General features: G+C 24.3%; 1 long non-coding RNA gene across 1 annotated transcript; it reads right to left on the bottom strand.

The window, feature by feature from the left end:
• Positions 1-392: 392 nt before the first annotated feature.
• Positions 393-2,057, bottom strand: LOC126657726 (uncharacterized). The gene is made up of 3 exons (XR_007633406.2): positions 1,888-2,057; positions 1,060-1,151; positions 393-562 (listed from the first exon to the last, which is right to left on the bottom strand). It is a non-coding gene; the product is annotated as an uncharacterized LOC126657726 (long non-coding RNA).
• Positions 2,058-3,201: the final 1,144 nt, after the last annotated feature.

Raw genomic sequence — 3,201 nt, 5'->3', positions numbered from 1 at the left:
ACCTGTAAAAAAAATATAAGTGATTAGAATACTTTTTTTATAATTGAAAATTATTTATTATAATTATACTTACGTTAATTGAAAATTTTGTAAATCGGTCATGCTTTGATTTTGCATTTTGTAGCTATTTTTTAAAGGACTTTTAACGGTAGTGCCGAATTTTTCTTCTTTATTTGTATAGATGGCATGCTAGATAGCACGGAAACGGAAACGGAAAACAAAAACGACACGAAACGGATACGCAGAAACGATATTTTTTTTAAATGAAGGACACGAAACGTGGGGGAAACGTGTAAATAATTAAAATATAGGATATATTTATAAAATTAAAAATATTATATATATTAAATTTTATTTATATATTTATGCCAATTAATAAAATAAATTAAACATAATTAAGAAGATAAACTTTATTATAGATAACGTGAACAATAAAAATTGTGAGTAATTGTATCAAAAAAATTATCTATTGAGAATGTTTTAGTTTATTTATAATTTTTTATTTACGGAACGGGACACACAGGTTCGTCGAAGTTTCCGTTCTTCATAGATGGCATGGTATCTATAAGAAAAAAACAAAACAAAATATGTAATTGTATCATTACAATTAACATTATAGTAGTAATAGTTAAATATTAAATGTAAAGAAAGGTCACATATTGGTTCAAAAAATAAAAAATAAAAACCCAAATAACCAAAAATACGAATTTCATGGATAATATTTAGAAAGATAAATAATGGAATTTGAAATATATGATACCAATAAACAATCTCATTATTGTTTTTTGACTCGTCCCATTGACACTATTAGCAAGTAATTTATTTAAGAATCATATAAATATATGTGACTTGTAATTGGTATTTCTAATTTTAAATCGAAACATGCATTTGAATTCTCTAGTAAGTGATGGTCGAGACAGAGGTGGCGGCTGTAATTATTTTCTACCGCCGGAACAAAGGCACATAATTGTTCTTTAATTGGTTGTTTATTACTCTGCTCCACATCTTTTTGTTTTTGTACGACCACAATATGTTATGCAGTTTAATTGAAAAACTTACGTCGGAAATTCATGAGCAACGTTTGAATTGTTTTCTTTGTTTGCCTCATGCTGAGTTTTTTCTTCCTCCCTAGTTTTTGTGGGTATCATGACCTGTACTTGAGACTTTTAGGAAATTTTGAATCAAATGGCAATTATGTGATTTGTGATACAAATTGATTCACTGATCAGAAAACTACATTAATTTAAGCTATAGATACATAAAACCACCATACTAAACAACAAAATTGCCTTCTGAGATTCATGTGCTGCACTAAAATCACACATGATTTCAACCTTAAATGATCTACCAGTTTTAATTCTAGGCATAAAAGCTGCATAAAATTAGAGAAAAACATGATCTATAAAAGCTTTTTTAAAATTAATGCAAACTAATTAACAGTTGATCATTGATAAGCAAAAAACTTCACATGAATTTTGTGGGGACTAATAGATGACCCCTAATGAAATCAATTATTCCAACAAAATCCCGTCATTTTTACAATTAATTCATAATAATTTCACAAATAAGTCAATCTGAAAGTAAAAGAGAAAATCTAGAATTTAATTTAGCAAAAATATTCAATTTTCTCTCTTCACCTCTCACTATATTTCATCGAAAAAAAAATTAAATTCTCAAAAACCCTAATATTCCAACAAAACAACAAAACGATTCAATCAAAACACCACAAGAAATGTTATACTTAACTCTAATTTAATTAATAAAGAATGTAATAAAAAATTAGCAGCCTAATAACACTATTACAACTTTATTTACCATCATCAAATAAATGCAAGAAATAATTGGTTAATTAAGTAAAAAAAGAAAAGAAAGAAAAACATAACCTACCCATCAAGTTGCCATAATAGAATCAGAGTACTTTGTGACCCAGCGGACCATTGTTTGGTTACTTGCAAATTTGATCTTTTTATTTGAAGATGGAATGAGTTGTTTGGAGATCTGGAATTTTTCAGAATTGGAGGTCAAGTTTTACACGTTACACGTTAGTGTTTTACATAAGAAAGATAAGGTAAATTAAATGTGATTTATAAAATTAAAATAATATAAGTGTTTTAAAAAAAGTGGGAATTAATGAGAGAGCTCTATTTTGTGAAAATTAATGAGAGAGCTCTATTTTGTAGGAATCAATGAGAGGCCTCCGTTGGTCCTTTCAATTATATAAGTATATAGATATAGATTTTTAGTCATCTAAAATACACCGAATTTTACTTTGGTGATAGATTTGAAATAAAATGAAAGTTCGTGCCTTTAAATGACAACTTTTAAAGGTCATGATTAAAATGAAATTCCGTTTAAAGTTCGTGATTTTTTTTAGGAATTAACCCTTTTCATTATATATATTGTGCTTCCATTATGAAATATGATAATTTTTGAAATATAATTTTTTAATTAAAATTTAAACTCTTAGAATTATAAAAGATGTATTATTATGAAATTTAAAGAGTTTTTATTGGTGCTTTGAAGCTATAAAATTCAAAAAAATTAAATATAAATTTCATAATTCTAAATTATGCAAATATTTTTTAAAAAATATTAATTAACTGCAATTTTAACTAATTGAATTTCAAAAGTAAACGGTCATAAAATTTCAAGACTTTTAATTAATAAATTAAATTCTTTTATAAATTATTTAATATGTTGATTTTTTTGAAAATTTAGTAAATAAATTTAATTATACTAATAAGTTATTTAGTTTGATTGATATTAAATTGATAATTTAATTTGATCTAAGTTATATAAAAGTAGTATTTTAAAATCAACCAATATGTTTTATTTTAAATTTAAATAACATTAAATTGATTTCTTTAACCTAAAAATACATCTTAATTGAGTATACATATATTAAAAATAATATTTTGTAAATTAATTATGAGTGCTAGTAATTATTAATAAATAAAATGGTTAAATGTAAATTAAATTGTAAATTTTTGTGTGATTTGTAAATAAAATATGAACTGTAAAATTTAGCAAAATCAGTAACTAATTCTTTTGTTTTGATAAGTCGTAGAGGTATTTTTTTTTTATTAAAAAACCTAATAGGAAGACTTGAATATAAAATGTTATGGCAGTTTTGTTAGCATTTTTCAAAAAAAAAATGGTGTTTCTGTTTGTTTTTTTTTTGATTGGAAAATGATTTCATTA

This window comes from Mercurialis annua, linkage group LG7 (genome assembly GCF_937616625.2).
Source record: "Mercurialis annua linkage group LG7, ddMerAnnu1.2, whole genome shotgun sequence".
Classification (NCBI taxonomy): domain Eukaryota; kingdom Viridiplantae; phylum Streptophyta; class Magnoliopsida; order Malpighiales; family Euphorbiaceae; genus Mercurialis; species Mercurialis annua.
The sequence above is the reverse complement of the archived record's forward strand: the minus strand, read 5'-3'. Positions and strand labels throughout refer to the sequence as shown.